The 17,480-nt window shown below is 49.5% G+C and overlaps 1 protein-coding gene across 2 annotated transcripts in view; it reads left to right on the top strand.

The window, feature by feature from the left end:
• Positions 1-16,634, top strand: part of KCNK9 (potassium two pore domain channel subfamily K member 9) — a 103,790-nt gene extending 87,156 nt beyond the window's left edge. Inside the window, exons 3-4 of one of the 2 annotated variants that reach the window (XR_004371009.2) lie at positions 5,029-6,367; positions 15,867-16,634. The gene's annotated coding sequence lies outside the window, so the exon portion shown is untranslated. The remainder of the gene's footprint in view (positions 1-5,028; positions 6,368-15,866) is intronic. The other variant, XM_032760495.2, reaches the window with a different exon arrangement.
• Positions 16,635-17,480: the final 846 nt, after the last annotated feature.

Genomic DNA, 17,480 nt, shown 5'->3' with positions numbered 1-17,480 from the left:
CACACGTCATAGCCTGCTTTTGGCTGCTTCCAAACAAAACGGAAAGACAAAACCCACAAGGTTTTTGATTTATCGTCTTTTGCCAAATCAAGCATGTTTCATTAAGCAGTCCTTATCCCTGATGTGTCATGGCCATATTTTCTAAATGCTAGGTTCTAAATTATATTAATGTTTTTTAAGGGCGGGTGGGCAAGAAGACCCAGATCATTTTAGCTTGCCAGTTCAAACATTTTTTAAAAAGCATGCACTTTGTTAAACTGGTATGCACTATCAACAAGAAAACTAGAAATGGTATAATCCAAAGCCAATAACATTAACTTATAAAAGACATTTTTAATTTTGTCACCTCCAGTTCCAACAATTTACCATGCAACTGGAATTGTCAGGGGAAACGGGAAAATTGTTGGAACCCCAGAGTATCTATTTCCCTCTTATTGATGATTTTGTGCAGCACCTACCTGCATAAATAAGAATTATAGTATTGGAATGCTTGGGTGAGAATGGGTATTAGTATGTGGCTGTGATTCCTTTTCCTCATGAAAATTGACAGGGCATTCCTCATTAAAAATACATATCTATTTCAAGAAATATCGTCTCTAATTGCATTTGATTTGTAAATAGGGTAAAGTTCACATTGGTCTCAGGAAGAGCTTAGAGGCAAGGAGCTATGTCTTGGCCTACTGGGAACTTGCCAATCTCAGGGGACAATTTTGTCTGAGTAGTGTAGAAATTCCTCCCTACTCTCAATAGGGGATGACCCCAAACGGAAGACCTGCTATCCTCTTGGGGGAGGGGGTGGGGGTAGTTCAGGCTGTAGAATATGGCACATTGGAGGCTCTTATAGTAACAGGATTAAAGGACAGTTTGACCTCCAAATTCACTGAGGGGACTTTAATTTCCCTCATTACCATCCCTGCCATTTTCTAAAAATCACCCATTCATCCATCCTCCCATTCCTCTTTTGTAAACGAAGTTCATGGCTCTTGCATGGAAATGGACCTTGGCTATACTCAGAAGGAACACGGTTTACTGGCCTGTCTCAAGGCCCCAACGAGATCTCCCAAAAAGGAGGCTTTGCTCCCTAGAAAGAGTAGACCTATAGGATTTCTTAAAGGAGACAACACCTGAATGCCACCAGTCCCAAGCATTTGGGCCAATGGGCTGAAACACTGGAGCATTCAAGACTCCTCTGAAAAGGCTGTGCATGTACTTTAATGCTACATCCCATGTTGAAATTTCCCCTTCGTCCAGGACACAGGGCCTTCGAAGGAGTCTGCGAACCTCAGATTCTCTAGGCCAAAGTTGACAGTTCTCAACCTTCAAGGTCTTTATTGATTCACTTGTTTTAAGATTTTGTTTTATGGGAGGCCCTACTTGGGGCTCTAAAATCTGTCCAGAGAATAGCAGCAGTTCAATTTTTTTTTTTTTTTTCTTGGATGAGATTGTTGACTCTAGGGGGTCAGAGGTATAAAAGCCCTAATGCATTTGCAGAATGCTTTATGCTTCAGAAGAGTGTGCCTGGAATCAATGTGGGGTTCTCATGAAAACCTTTGTACGAGGTGCCTTCAAATGGTTGGGGGGTGTGATCTGATCTATGACAACACCAAGGCACTGAGAGGGTGATTTGCTTAGTGTCACAGCCTGGCTGTTGACAGAACTGAGACAGGTGTCTCAGTCTGGAGCCCAGGAGAGTCCAAGGAGCTGATTTCACACCACCATGTCCTAACTCAGCCCTCGGAGGAGGGTGCCTGCCTTTTTCCCCACTGGGGGCATGCAGCAGGCCCTTGGAGCCAATTAAAGGGACGCTGAGACCACCTTGCATACAGAGCTGGTTTCCCCACTACACTATCCGTGTCAAGTTGGTCATATAGGAGCCATACTTCTGCTTGAATGCCTCGAGTAACAAGGAGCTTCTCTATTCCCAGGAACTATAGAAGATATTCTCTATTCTACAGGATTAAGGATTATAGGATGAAGTCTTTTCTCCTTACATGACCACTGACATAAGTATCTGAGGCAACTTGTAATTTATCTTGGCTCTATTTCCCTCCTATGTCTTCTCTTTGCTGCCAGTTTAGCCCGTCGAAGGATGGTCACTGAGTCTTCTTTCAAAGTTAAACATCCTTGTTTATGGTCAGTGTTTAGGGGATGGAGGCAAATCTTGGTTTGCTTGGTGATGTTCATTTTTTGCTCAGATGGTCCATCTCTTCCCTACTGTGGTCTCTGGCCAAGGAGATATCTAGGTATATCATGAAACGGTCTCAGAGTGGGGAGGGCAGGGGCCAAGTTAAGGGTTCAGGGTTCTTTCTTAATAAAACAGCACTAAGCAGAGATGCCCAACTTCTACCATTCAATCAGCATTAGAATCAGATCCTCAAAGCCAGGAGGAAGCTTGGTCCAAGTCAGCCTTTATTTTCAGAGGAGGACATTGAGGTTCAGAGGTGAACACTTATCTAAAGGTCACAGAGATAGAATCTAGGTCTTCCCACTGATTTCTCTACCATTTTCCTGGCTACTTCTGTTGCTATTTACAGCCTTCTGAAGATCTCTTGTTGCTGGACGATTTTAGTTTCTTAGCCCCAGGTCTCTCTTCCTCCCTCTTGCACCTAGTAATTTCTTTCTTTCATCTAAGTGATTCTCATACCCTTCTCCCAGTTAACCATGCCCATTCAGCAAGGTGGTCCAAGTCACAGCAGGCTGTTTGGATGTAGGGTTCAACTTCTGTTAGAATGAGCTCAGGAAGAGCCATATGCTACCAGAATCACCCAAGGTCAGCCCACCAGCCAGTACCTAGAAATCAACATGCCTTGTAGGTACTTAGGGATCATTAGTACCACTGCCCACCTTCCTCCTATATTTGGAGTGGATAGATGAAGATTGAGCACTCTTAGTTGAAAAGAGTTCAAGTGAGAGTAATCTCTCTAAGACCCCTGGGGGCAACACTTGCTAGAGACCATCCTGCTATAATCCTCATTGCACCCATTCTGGGTGGAAAGTGCCATGTTGGCCTTCAGCCTGTTAGACTCTTTTATGTAGGACTGAACCAACCCCTCTGGCTTTTGAGATTCTTGGTTATCCCTACAGCTAGTATCAGATCTGTTCTTTCCGCCTGCACTGCTTCGTCTTGAAATCCTGGCAACAGCCCCTTAAGCACAGTGAGCTGCCTGGCTCTACATGTGAACCCCCTTGGAAGCATCTGCACGCTCCCACTGTGCATGGCTGATTGGGAGGGGAATGCCTGCATTCAGGCATGGTCACAGCAGCCAATTTGCAGCCCAGGATTCCCACTGGGGTCCATCATCCTTTCAGGAGAGTTGGCAAACGGACTTAGACCACTGCCCACAAAAGCCTCCTTGGGAGGTGCTCATTAAAACCCCACCCATCAAAGGGAGGGAGATGGATGAATCTCAGCTCACCTGTTCCTTATCTGTGCACAGGGCCTTAAGAGAACATTGGGACAGTATGAGAAGCTTGCAGATAAGCCTAGGCCGGTTGTTTTTCTCTGCCTCATCCATATCTGGAAGCCGATGGGTCCTGATTCTCATTGACAATCACTTGCAGCTGGAAGCTGGAGGGAAGAACAGGGTTTCTCAGAGGCCTCCCTTGTCTGTGCACATTGGCCGGGAGAGGGAGGTGAGCAAGGAGAAAATGACCAAAAAACCACCATCACTGAGGCTTATGGCTCCATTTCTTTTTGTAATATTCTTTTTCAAATGACAGGCCCCAAGATACCCTTTGAAGCCCTCTGCAGAGGCGCATGCCCCTGTCCTATCAGTGCACTGGCCCCGTCATCAGTGAAGCACTCTGGCAAACTGTGGCTTTGTTCTGGAAGTGGAGTGACTTGGGGTCTGTCCCATGCAGGCCAGCTGCCTGTGGGTCTAAAGTGGGTTTCCTCCAGAGTCGTGGCCAGCACGGGACCCTGGCAACACGCTAGATGAGGACAGGATGGCAGGCAGGGGACGTATTATTGTGCTGTGCTCCACTGAGCTCCTGGAAGTCATTTCACTCCCTGGCCCTCTGGGGCTTCCCCATCAACACAACGAGACAGCTTGGGTGAGATTTATGGGCACTTAGCACAAAACCAATTTGACCCACAAAAGCATTTGGCCTGGATGTTCTGATCCCTGGGCACACTTGAAGCTTGAGCCACCCAGAAGAAAGCCAAAAATCACTTTGTTTGGCAGGGGATGGGGAGCTGGGAAGATGAAGAGGGACCGGCAATAGCAGAGAGAACCTTGTTTGTCACAAACCAAGGCCAGGTGCATTCTGGGCTCCCCAAAGCGCTGAGCATAAATCCATTCTATGTGGTTCTTTCTTGACCACACCTGATACAGGCTGCTGATTCAGGAAAACAGCAAATCTATGACCACGGTCCCCCACACTGACCTTCTATGTTGAAGATCCCAGAATTACAAAGAATAGTCCAATGAGCTTCCCTAGACCTCTCGCCCAGACCCCCCCAGCCTCAATACTTTGCCACTCTGCTCCCCAACTCTCACTCAGATGTTTGGACAATGTGTCGTCATGTCTGCAACTTTTCAGTGGTTCAGCCAAAGAAGAATTGTCCGCCATGAACAAGAGCACTCTCCTACTTAATGGTGCCATTGTCACGCCTAAGAAACATTCATACAATATTATTGTCTGATACAGACTGTATGTAAATCCCCAATTGTCCCAAAAATGTCCTGAAGAGCTTATTGAGTCTAAAATACAACCCAAGATCACTTCCCACAATTGCTCGTCTTGTTGTTCCAGACTTCCCCCAAATAGGACGTTCCCATCACCATTTCTGTCTTCACGATGTTGGCCTTTTTGAGAAGTCCCAGGGTAGGGTCTTACAGAATAATGCCCCGTGATCTCCTCTGCTTGTTTCCTCAGGTTAAGACACTTTTGGCAAAAAAACCCAACAGAGTTGATGTCGAGCAGCCGTGATTTATGCATTTGATGTTTGGCTCTCTGGGGACCTCTGTGGTAACTGCTTTCATTGTGGATAAATAAGTCATATTAAATGTTGTTTTCCTCTGTTAGGGGAACTAACTGCACATTCAAGAGAGGCGTCCGTGGATGCTGGGTCTCACTGCCAAAGCCGAACATGGCTTCGGGATTTCTGCCTTCTCACGTGGACCTCTGCTGTGCTGGGCGAATGCCTCTATTCATTCCCCTACACAACTGTGGGGATGGTCCAGCTACACATAGACAGGAAGCCCAGAGAAATGCTCGATGTGAGGGTCCCTGCAAGCCAGTCGGGCTCTTTCGGCACCTGGCCCCCCCAAAGCTCCTCAATGAGGAGTAGAGACTGCCAAGCCCTTCCACTCATTCATCATCATAAAAATGTAACTTGCTATGGCAGCCTCTTGGCCATTAAGGGCTATAATTTGTGACCTCTGTCCTTGAGATCTTTGCTCTGGCAAGTTCTATAGCCTTCTCAGTGCTGCTATCGTGATGCAGTGTCCCTGCTGTGGCTAAGTAACCTTTCGTTTTGATCAAGATTTGTCCACGCAGACTCCTACCTCTGCGCCTTTGCCCGTGCCGCTCCCACTACCTGGAAGGTCTCCCCGTTGCTCTCCAGCTTTGAGGTGGAGACAGAGCATCTCGCACTTCCTTTTGGTGTCTCCTGACCCTTTTGCTCCCTGTTGGACTTGGCGATGTCCTCTTCTGGGCTCCCCTAGTCCTTGTTTTGGTCGTGAGCGACCGCACCGGGGAGCAAACCTTCTGTGGCCCCGGCCACAGGAGCAGCAAGCACTGGGCAGTGCCCCAGAAGGAAGGACCGTCGCAAGAATAAAGGCACTGAGATGTCTGGCATCTTGCCCAAATGGCCACTCATCACCGTGATTGAGGCATGTCTTAACTTGCTGAAGTGGAAACAGGGTAACTCAATGCACGCCTCTGCACCATCCCTGGAAACCAATCCAGATCTATGAGAAGAAAACTGGTCATCATAGCATTGGTGATTCAACGGCACCTGCCTGGCAGGGTGGAGTGTGCCCCATACAACAGGGCTGGAAGCTGCCACGCCAGGTATTTCTCATAAGGCGGGTGACAGGGATGGCACCAACTACGGGAGCATACTTGCGATGTCACTCTGAAGAAGTTGGGCCCCGTGATGGGAATGTCATCAGGAAACTGGGTCCACACTGTTTTCTTGTGGCAACACTTCTGGTGGAGGCTGCGAGGGGATGGGGACATGCACCATGAATGACTCAGGACCCCCCAGCCTCTGTGGCCTGGCTCCTGCCCACCCCTAGCTCTGGGGCCTTGAGAGAGGCAAGCACACGCTCTTCTCGCCTCCAGAGAGCAGCGTGGGGGTGTGGATGCTGCTCAGGCCCTGGCATCTCGCACGCCTAGGACCAGCCTCTGCCATTCACAGGTGGGTGGTGGTTTTGCCTCTCTGAGCTTCAGTTTCCCCACCTTTAAATTGGAGATTATACATAACGCCTACTGCAAAGAGTGCCTGTGAAGACTAGATATGATGCGATGACATTTAATGGCACCTGCTCTGTGCCAAGCACCCCGCCAGTGCTCTTATACATGTTTGCATTTCTCATAAAAGCAAGGCCCATGTCTCTCAGAGGAAGTTACTCTGGGGGCATTGGACTTGAAATCAAACTATGGAAAAAAAAAAAAGTGATCAAGTCTGGTTGAGGAACTCAGGCAGGGCTTCATGGAGGAAATGGGTTTTGGAAATCATTGAGGCGAGCCTTAGAGGAGCAAATGGGTGCTATTTTAGGGAGAGACACAGCACAGGCAAAAGCATGGGCCAAGGCCCAGGGGTGTGACAGCACAGGGGGCACAGATTCCATCCCACCATCAGTGGAATCCTGCCACTCTTGGGAGACATGACACAGCATAAATCTCAAGGCCCTCCACAAGCTGGCCACATCCTAAGTCATTCAAGCCATTCTTCTGCTCAAGAACCTTCTCTGGCTCCCTAGTGCCCACAAAGTTCGTTTACGTTAAGGTCCTGCACTCTAACCACCATAGCCCAAGTCTCAGGCTTTCAGGGAGGCAGTATCCATCTAGGTGTCCCTCCTGGGTCCTCCCCCAGTAATAAAATTCTAAAAATAGATCCTGGAGTCTCGCCAAACTTCAATTCTGTGGCATCCCCTTGTTTGGGTGGGGTTTTGACAGGCAGAGGACATTAGCTCAAATTTGCGTATGGGGATCTTTCTGGATAAGATCTTGGTCTTTCACTTAAGCATCCTGGGGTCTTGTGTCTTGATGAAATCTTCTGCCAGTTTTACCAAAGACTAGCATGAAACTAACAAAAGGAAAATGCTATATAAAATAAGTTCTTAAGCTTACTTGGCATGAGGAACTTGTTTCCTGATTGATTTCATGAACAACAGTGATCTTGACTCCCTGCATCTGTGCCCTCTGGGACTGAAGGTGGCTAAGGCCTTGTGGGCACTTGCTCCCCTCACCCCCAGGAGATGAGACCTATGGGTCTGTCACCCAGCACAGGGTCCTCTGAGGGTGTCAGATGATCCAGGAGTGCCTACTGTCATGGTGAGTGCTGGTGACCCAGAGGTAGCAGCTCCTGGTGAGAAGCTGTGTTTGCAAAGCTGTCCCCATCAGGACTTAGAAATATGAGCTTGATTTTGAAATGAGGCCTCTGGGTGGTGGAGGCTAAGGGAGGGCAGAGGCTGGGCTGAGGGTGGGATGGTGTATAGGAAAGAAGTCAAGTCTAGGGAACATGGGTGGAATCAACACTCAGACTTTGTCTTTGTGATTTGCTGTGTGACCTAGGGCAAGACATCCTGCTGCTCTGGGCCTGAGGTTTCTAACTTACAGACTGAAGGGTCTGGCCAAGCTCCCAAGGCCCATTCCACCCCACCCCAGTGTCCACCATGGACAGGACGCCAGTCTGGGGAGGACTGGCTGGGCTGACTTCGGCTGCATTGGAAAATATCCCCCCCGCCCCCACCTCCTTCTGTTGCAGGTGACTCTCAGATGCTTTATTTTTAATGACATATGGATCCTTAATTAACCAACAGCCCTGTGCAATCTTTGCTTAATTTCTTGGTAGGCTCTCCTCCCATCCTCACCACATGAGGTGCCCTGCTCTAAAGGAAGAAAGCCTTAGCCAGTTGAGCTGTGAGTCATCAGTATCTGCAGAGCAGCCCACAGGCCTGGCCCCTGGAGCTCACCCTTCCTGGTGAGAGAGGGGCCTGCCCCTGCCCAGCATTTACCTTTGGGCTTGGCTCGAAGCAGCTGTTCCACCCTGCCGTGTCCTCCTCTGGGTTCCTCGCTCCAGGGTTCTCTTTGCTTCCTGGGAGAATATGTCCCCCTACCCCCTTCTGAGGGCCACTTGGCCCAGCAAAGGGCCTTGCCTCGGGTCAGCTCAGCTCAGCTGGGGCCCAAACCTCTTAGACTTGCATATAGTGTAGCACCGTGCAAGTGAAGATGTTTCTTCCCACTGGCACACTCACTCTTCATGCTGGGTGGGGGGTGGGTGGGGCAGAGCACTCCCATTTGGCATATGGGGTAACAGGGCTCAGAAAAGAGGCAAAGCTGGAACTCCAAGTCAGGTGTCCTGACTGCATATTTCCAGGTGCCTATCCTGAAGCTCGTAGGGCAGGGCGGCATGGGACGGGTCCCTCAGATTGCCATGAGGAAGGGACATAGATAGGGGCATGCCTCAGGAGGAAGAGGGAGGGGGTGTCATCTCCAGGTCAATCAAATACATACTCGGGGGCGGGGGCGGGGGCGGGGGGGGGGGGGGGGGGGGGGCGGGGAAGTGGGCATTTCACATGGGCAGGCATCAGAGAGGAATAAGCGCCAGGTCTGCCAGTTCCTTCACCCAGTTCAAAAGCCCAGCTCTGGGCTCAGCACCACAGACAAAACCATAAGCCAAGAGCCTCGTTCAGACGAAGCCTTTGATTGTTACTAATCACACAGAGCTTTGTGCATCTTTTCTCTACAACAGTGGCTCCCAGAGGGCAGATCTGAGACCAGCAGTAGTGGGGTCTCTGGCCTGAAGGGTGGGCTGGTGGACCTGAGCTGGGTACGGCGTGCAGTACGTTGTGTAGTAGAACGTGGCCGGAGGGTGCAGGTACCCCCCCACCACCCCGCCCCGCCACCCTGCAAAGCCTGCAGTAGCCCCTGCACAGGACAGGGCTCTGCGGCAGGGGTGCAAGAGCCTCTGCTGAACCCTCCCACACTGTGGTGTGACCCAGGCTGGCCGCCTGTCCCAGGAGGTAGATCTGAGAAAGAGCTAGAGAAGCACAGTGATGCTCAAACACATCTGGCAAATGCCCCACTAGAGCCTTCGTTTCCCCGTCTGCGAAGGAAGGATCTGGAGAACAGGACTGTTCTGGAAGGATTGGGGGTGGAAACCCCTGTTCTGCAGATGCTTCTGTGATAAACCATCCAAAACACTGGGTGGGAATCTGCCCCCAGGGTGGGCCTGGGTTTTGTCTGAAGCTTTGTGTGGGACTCACAGGTTGGCAGGGAATCTGGAGTCGGTGGGGAGGAAGGGCTTGTCCTCATCACCAGCACCTCCCTCAGGGTGGTGACAGTTGGTCCTGGCACCTGAAGGGTCCAGTTGGGAAGACAGAAGGGGGAGTCAGTTCCTTGGAGACCTCTATGCATCCAGAGAGCAGTGCTTGATTTCGAGGAGGGAGGTCTTGTAAGCTTGAGCCATGAGTCTTTGCCTCTTAAAGCCTGAGCTCTCAGCCTTGCCTCTTCTAGCCACCAGGCACTGGGTGGTGTAGACATCAGGGGCCTTCCTAAGCACCCAACCCTGGTTCCTTTCCCTCCTCATTTGTAATAGGACCACTTGGTCTTGGCAAGTCACTTATCCCCTCCTACAAAAGATGAAATGGCCAGGTGAGATGAGAGTCGGGTGTCTTCCAGGTAGATACTGGTAAGGATGAAGTGACAGTGTGTGGTCACGTCGTGGACTGACATTTCAGTGGGGGAATTTGGAGAGACAGGGCCCAGTCTTTCTGGCACTGGGCTGGGTTCCTACACAGGGGCCAGATCCTGTCTCCCAAGGACATCACCTGTTTCAGGTAGATTAGTTCTATAGACTCCGTCTCCTCTCACTGGAGACTCTGTCCCCACAGAGCCCTTTTAATCCTTCTGATGGATTTTCCCATCAGATGGGGTCTCCTTGATGACTCCAGCACTCAGTGCCCAGTGAACCAGATGCCTGGACAGTGGTGTGGGTGGGAGCATGCTCCAGGGAACCAGATTCCACTTCTCTCAGATGACACAGCTATGAGGCATGAGGGGCTGCAACAGTGGGCCTGGCAGCTCCCGGGGGCCCCTTTGTGCAACTCAGGCTGCCGATTCAGCCATTTCTCCAGCCACTATTGACTGAGCACGTTGAGCATGTGCTGCCTGCTGGCCTTACTGGGGGCCACGATGGTAAGCTAGACGATCAAGTCCTTGGCTTCATGGGACTAAGATGCCGATGGACCACAGCCTCCCTGATGCACAGAGTCTAGAAGCAGGGCCAAGGAGCACGGAGCAGGAATGGGAACCAGAACAAGTCTCGGCAACTGTTTTACTTTCTCGCGTGGAATTTTAGAAGTTGGGTGGAAAAATAATATGAAAGGAAAAACACAATTAGTGGGAACCCAGTGAAGCAGAACCCACAATTAACAAGATTTCTCTATAATTTGATAGCTCCTCAGAGGAACACACTCCCGAGAAAGGCTAATTATATATTTGTTTGTTCAGCCCACAAATAGCATTTTGACAGCCATTTTGTGTGTGTGTGTGTGTGTGTGGTGGGGCGGTGGGGGGGCGGCGGCGGAGGGGAGAAGGACCTCATGAGATCATCTCAGTCCACCCTCTGCTTTATCAGAAATCTCCACTAAATAGATATTGCACTGGGTTAGGCAAAACTGTTGATATTGTTGATTAAAATTTAAACAAGAAAACAGATTAACCCCCAACTTGAGAGATTTGAAGATATCAAGTATATCTGAAAACACTGATGAGGCGGCTTGCAGTTAAACAGAGACACGGGACAGAGATATCAAAGATGAGTAGAATTTAAACCACTGAATTAAGGAGAAAAACTTCTAGTCCATTTCCAGTAGGCCAAAAAACTGCTGATAATCCCTCTTAGATGTACAGTATTTTTGACTTCAGTCAACTGTGTATCCTTATACCTTAAAACATCAAAAGGAAAACTTGTTTGTGACTCCAGGCATAGAAGAAATTAAGCTTGAATTAGTTCCAAACTCACACCCATCAAAATGATTGGCATATACTCATGGGGCACCTCCTGGGGAGGGTGGGGTATGGGGATATGGACCCTCATACATCCATCTGGGGTATGTGTGCGCATGTGCATTGACTGGATATCTGTGGGTCTTCGGATTTTTGTGTTCCCCCTCTCCAGCCCCCAGCATTGCTGGGCATTTTTGTGACTGTGCAGTAAGGGGACCTGGATTTGATTCTTATGAAGATGCTACCGGAGGCCTGCCAGAGCACTCCTTGTGGGAGGGTGATGGAAATCAGGAAAGCTCTAGCATAAATGGGCTTAGTTACCTTGGGACTGTTTGTTCACATTCCAGGAGGATGAAATGGTTGGTCCCGGACCCTTAGCAGGACCCACCTTCTTACCTCGGTGAGTGGGATTTGAACAGGCCCTATTGTGGTCAAGGTGTCAGGGCTTTGGTAGGAAGCTGTATCAGATCTGGCAAAAATCAGCAGTCCAGACTCATCCATAGAGAACCAAATTCAAAAGGAGCCTACTGCTTCTGTTTGTTTTTTGTTCATCTTCTCTGGCCTTCTCTGTCTGTGGAGACGGCACCTTCACAAATGGCCTTAGAATGCCGTTCTGAAGTTCAACAGAATGAGACAACCATCAAATGAATATCAGAGGTATTTATTATTGTCACAGCTTATCTAATATTAAAAAAAAAAAAACTAGTCACCAATGTTTACAAGTCCAAGTAGACATCCAGCCCATGTAGAATATGTAACTTACACAAGGGTTTGCATCTTTCTTTTGTAAGAAGTATGGTACGCAGCCCTGTATATATTTTACAATGTCTTTACAGAAAAACAATCATTTAATGTGGTGTTGTACAATAATGCACTTTTCTAATTTTTTTCCATTAAAATCTCTATGGCACGTTTACAAATGTATCTTGGTCTTTCTTCACTGAGAAAGGTTGGACAAGACCTGCTTTGATGCCTCGTCTTCCTACCTGTAAACCACATTCTGAAAGCAGAGAGCAAGGTGGACAGTCCTGGCTGTATACTGTTTGCTCTTGGGTCTTCCTCATTGTAGACAGGCCTACTCGGAGGCCTTTCCTCTAACAACCTTGGGTCAAGTAAGGAATTTGCCTTAAAATACAAAACTATCCTTCTTGGACTTTATGTGCTGACTGTTATTTTGTGCAGCTTGAATTGGATCCAGGAACCAGAAAGTAGATGAGCACCATTTCCAGGAGGCAATGAAACCAAACCAAACCAAGAGTTTGACCTCAACTGAACCGAGACCAGATTGGCTAATTTTTGTTTTTCTTTCGTGGCCAAGGAATCAGAGTTAAAAATGAGGCAAACCCTGCTGCCCTTTTCCACCAGTGTGTGTATGGACACAAGAAGGGAAAACGAGGCAGTTAGCAGGTGCTCAGTGTTCTTTATATCGAAGGCAAATCTGCTCCCTCCAGCTCCATAGGAGCTGCGTAAGTATTGGGGCTCCCGGGCTCCACCTGGAAGGCTCATGAAGACAGGTTTCTGGGTCGTGCCCTTAGTCTGGATCTAGGATGGGGCTGAGAAGGTGCATTTCCAAAGGGCACTCAGGCGATGCTGCAGCAGCTGTCCCAGCGATTAATGGGAGATGCTGGCCAAAAGCAGACCATGGCCACAGGTCATGTTCCTGAACCTGGCCACACAAAGCCAGGCTGCTTTTTGCCTGTCTTGGAGGCCATGCCTCCTCTTTCCTTGCTTACCTGCTCGGCTCTATTTGGCTTCCCCCAGGGCCTACCCAGGGCTCATCCAGGAAACAGATGGGCCTGAGCCCTGGGTAAGAATTTTAATTCTTAGTGATTGAGGCTTAATTTACATATGGAAAAACTCACTCCGGGGTGTTCTGTGTTCCGTTCTCTGCATTGTGACTTGGGGTCTTAAATCCTCTTAAAATGTAAATAAGGACAGATTGCTTTCTCTCCTCAACCCTTCTGTGGATGCCTGGCTAGAAGCCAGGGCTTTCCTACTGGTCAGCTTTGCTCCTATCTGCGTGCCCAGCTTGTGCTCTCCATGGCATGCAGATGTGCCCGCGTGGCACCCCCACCTGCTGTTCCCTCTACCAGCAGCTCTTTTCACCCCACCTCCTCCCGTCGCAGTGTCTCTGCTCAGATATGACCTTCTTGGAGGGCGCCTCTCCAGCCTGCTTTCTCCTCTAGCACTGATCACCATCTGCCACTACTAAACGTTTGACATGTCTATTGTGTCTCCCCCAGGGGAGCATGAGCCCCACAGGGCAGAGGACAGGGACTTTCACTCGCTTTATTCATTCACAGCTCTACCCTAGAGCCACGTCTGCAGACAATAGTCTTTCAGCATTCCCGGAATACCTGAATGATGGGATGAAGTCAGAGTCTGCACTCTGGAGAGCCAGGGAGGCTCTTGCATCCCTCTCTTCCTCTGCTCCTCCTACCCCAAACATTAGTCTCACGGGCTGCACTGGCCCTGAAGGAGAACTTCCTGGCTCAGATGGATCCAAGGTCCCCAGCACCCTGACACATGAGCTCAGAGAGGCTGTGGGACTGTCCAACTCATGAGGCAGGGCCTGTTGCTAAACTGCATCCTGGGGTCCACTGGCTCCAAGAATGTGGACTGGGGATCCACAGCAGGGCTGGCTCTTGGTTTATGACCTAAGGCAATTTCTATTTCTCTTCTCTTTGGAAGACAGTTTCTGTCCTCAGTGAACCAGGTTAGTGCTTCCTAAGAACTCTGTGCTTTCCAGAATCTTCAAGGGATAATATGGCTGAGTTCCTTTCCTGTCTTTTCTATTATTTTAACCAAGGCCCACTCAGCTCAGAGGGACACCCAGGGCAGTCATGGATGAGGCAGTTTCGAGTCCCTGGCTAACCAGTGCAGGATCCACAACTTCCTTTTGCTCCCTAATGAGAACTCTGTGTGATCAGGACACCTGAGATTCTAACCCCACAACAGCGCCTTCCCCTCCTCTCCGCCACCCCTCTTGCTGCTGGTCATTCAATCCAAACACACGGGTGCTTGTGCCGCTGCCCAAATGAGGAATCGGGGGGGCAAGTGGGAGACTTTGGAGCATATTCCAGGGAATCTTCATCACTGTCATCATTGTTATCACCATGTACCTGTTAATGGAAATAATGGCCACTTAAAATACTTTGCATATCTTGGTTTGTTCCTCCATCATGTGGTTAGATTTTCACTAAGTTCTGTGCAGGGTACATTTGGGACGATCTGATGAGAACTGTAGGAGCACACCACAGCAGGAATACACAGCATACTTGTCGTGAGGTCCCTGAAGATGACACTTGAGGAAAAAGCAGTTATGCTCTAGGGCAACTGAAACCACGGTGACAAAGAGGTCGTGATTGGCAGCGATACGCCACCATGTAAAGAATGTGAGGTTTCAAAGGTTTTACTCTCTCTGCAAGTGGAAAAGCCTGTCAATTAAGAGCCACAGCAGATGTTCCAGCTTGCAGGGGCCAATTTTCAACTGAGCTCCTTCTCATGTGAGCACCTCTGTGTTATGCTGCAGGATGAGCAGTATCAGAACTTCTTTGTTTTATAATGATTCTCACAAGCAACCCAGAGGGGTGAGCCGTACCATTTAGTATCCCTGTGTCCTTTGGTCACTTGGCTCATCTGCAAATGGTCAAGTAGATATTATTAAATAAGACATAGGAGATCACCTGTGCTAAGCAGTTCCTATCATCGTGTGGTAGGCATTGTGTGCTAAGTTCTTTTCTGGTAATCCTCAGAGCATCTCCTAAAGTGCTTTCCATAGCATGCTGCTCCTATAAGGTCTCCCACCACCCTCCAAAAAAATGTAACAGGCATTGCTGTGTTCTAAGTCCCTTTTGTGCAGATTTACAACCCACACCACAAGACATCTCACAGCATTTACTGTCTTAAAGAAAAATTCGAACTTTGCCAACCTACGGGGTTCCTGAGCAAATTTGATCAATCTGTTTTCCCTGGAACACTGGTGGCATTCATCACCAACCCATCCTGCATGCCTGTGGTCAGCAAGGCTGTGCAGCAGCGCCTCCCATCTTTGCACCTTCCAGGCCTATCAGGGTTGCACTTCCTGGTCCCCTGGGTGGGTGCGGTCATGTGATTAGTTCTGGCCAATGAATCACAGGTGAAGCTGCACAGATCACTTCCCGGCTGCAACCTGAACTGTGTGAGACCCTCCACCAGGACTTTCTTTCCTTCTGTTGCACACTGACAGGCAAGTTTCAAGATAGTGGCTAAGCCCAGGTCCTGAAGAGAGGAGGTAAGGTGGGGACTCCCTAGCTGGCCCATGGTGGACGCAAACGGTGAGAAAAAACCTCCAAGCCACTATGACGTAGGGGTTGTCAGCCTATCCTGACTGCTCCAGGTTTGTTCCTGAGGACACCGTTCCTCAGGCATTTAGTGCCTGGCACATGCAGGTTCACAATAAATATCTGAGTTAATGACTGGCTGACATCATCTTCCCAACCAGTAAGAGGGGTCTCTATAGAGACCCTAACATGCAATAAAATCTTACATCAGGAGCAGGGGGTCTTAATTATCTGGGTTAAGTATTGCCCACTCCAGTTTCACCCTCATCCAGGGACTTTTAAGAAATATTTCATCCAGAGCCTTTTCCATTTTAAATGTGATTTTCACTTTCAATTCTTTGTGTTTCCTCCTTAAAACAGGACCGTGCAGGTGGCCCCATCAGAGGACGGGGACAGCTCTCTCCTTCTGTGAGTGAGGCAGCCTCACCCTTCCCTGGATCCTCAGCATTTCTTAACCAGCAGTGGCAGAGGTTGAATTAGAATGGCACCAGCTTCGGATAAAAATCCAGATCTCGCTGTTCAAAACGTGTCTAGAGCTGGTGGCGGTGAGGAACCAATCAAGCCTCAGCTGTGATTCTAATCCTGCCAAGTCCACCTGAGAGCCGACTCATTCATCCAAAGAGAGAACGGTTTGGATGGAGCTCAAGGTGCCTGGCTCACTGGCATAGCCCAGACAACCTCTTAAAGGCCGGGCCACGGAGCTAGAAGGTCTGTCACTACTCAGTTGGGGAAATCGTCTGAGAAGTTCAAGTCCACTGCCTCGCAACTCAGATGAGTCAGCCTCACCAACCAAGAATCGCGTTCATAAACAGACTCAGAGCCTGCGTGCCGTGGGGTTTTCCCCCCGTCTGCAACTCTCTCACCTGGCCCTCCTGCAGGGCCGGGCGGGGACTGGGGAGGGTCAGTGCTCCCTGGGGCAGGGACTGGGTCTGTTTCCAGGCTCAGTGCCTCCGAGTCATACAGATGCCAGGTGGTCCTGCTGCTTACCCTCGCTGAACCTCAGGCTTCTCGTGTAAACAGGGCGCTTTTGAGGAATTATTATTAACATCTTCCCCGTGAGTCAAAGCACCTACTGAGATAATGTATGTGATGCTTGTAATAAATGCAGCTACGTGCCAGGCACTCTGAGATGCCGCCTCTGTGGTTATTGTTTTTAGTTCAGCCGTATGTGTGTCGGAACGTGTTCCTGTTGGCTGTGCATCTACCATGGAAAGGGGCTTCTAGCTTGTTTATTTGCCTGGCACCTGCACCTTTTTGCTGCTGCTTGCAATAGCCCAGACTTGAGCCAGGGTACATACCCAGAACCCCTTGAATGAAAGGGAGACCCAGTGCCCTTGAGGAAGGACCCTGGTACACTGCCACACGTTTATCTTGTGAATTTTTCTCATAGCCTTTCTTGAAGGCAGCTACGGCCATTTACTAGGGACACAGTGCACTGGGAGAAAGGAGAAAGATCAGACTTTTGGGGGATTGCCAGACCCTGGCTCGGAACTGACACCGATTCCAGGAGACCTGGACGTTGCTGTGGTCTAGCAGTCAGAGGAGGTGATTATGGAGTGAGGTGATCCCTGGAGTTGTAGCTCAGGTCCATCTCAAAGTGGGCACCCTGGGTCTCCCAACCCATCCTGTGGCTGACCAAGTTCTGGAATGCATCATTGGAATAGACACTCAGCAATGGGCAGAACCTGTACACTGGTAATAGACCTCACCCCCAGGCAGGGCTGAGGGTGGACCCTCAACGCAGGCTGAGCTAACTATGGCACTATGTCCTCTGGGCCAGAGGTGGCTCTGGGGACAGACTCCCGTCACAAAGTGACCACTTGGTACTTTCCCTATTCTTTCCTAACAAGAACTGGATGGAAGAGCTGTCTGCACCCGAGGCAGGCTGGCTGGAGGGGAGGAAGCCAGCATTCAGGCATCTTGCAAGGTCTAAGAATACTTAAGTCCTGGGTGAAATCTCCCCCATGGCCAGAT

Source organism: Hylobates moloch, unplaced genomic scaffold, assembly GCF_009828535.3.
Source record: "Hylobates moloch isolate HMO894 unplaced genomic scaffold, HMol_V3 SCAFFOLD_9, whole genome shotgun sequence".
NCBI lineage: Eukaryota > Metazoa > Chordata > Mammalia > Primates > Hylobatidae > Hylobates > Hylobates moloch.
The sequence above is the reverse complement of the archived record's forward strand: the minus strand, read 5'-3'. Positions and strand labels throughout refer to the sequence as shown.